Raw genomic sequence first — 215 nt, 5'->3', positions numbered from 1 at the left:
TTAGTTAGTATTTGCGTGTGTAGAAACTTAGGTTTGCAACTTTATCCTTTTTTCCGATTCATAGGAATAATATGCCATTTGCTTTTTGTGAAGTAATTTTGAGCTCATTGCCCCTCTTAGCAAACCAGCTTTAAACAGCTACCGATGAATACACAGGTGAAGAAGCATCAGGGAAATGTTGATATATGTCATCTCTTTAACTCCGTCCGCATATT

At 36.7% G+C, this 215-nt stretch overlaps 1 protein-coding gene across 1 annotated transcript in view; it reads right to left on the bottom strand.

Moving 5' to 3' along the window:
• The window catches only part of LOC119592555 (cytochrome P450 2U1-like), an 18,529-nt gene that overhangs the window by 9,814 nt on the left and 8,500 nt on the right, over nt 1–215 (bottom strand). The window lies entirely within an intron of this gene.

Source organism: Penaeus monodon, chromosome 30, assembly GCF_015228065.2.
Source record: "Penaeus monodon isolate SGIC_2016 chromosome 30, NSTDA_Pmon_1, whole genome shotgun sequence".
Lineage (NCBI taxonomy): Eukaryota > Metazoa > Arthropoda > Malacostraca > Decapoda > Penaeidae > Penaeus > Penaeus monodon.
The sequence above is the reverse complement of the archived record's forward strand: the minus strand, read 5'-3'. Positions and strand labels throughout refer to the sequence as shown.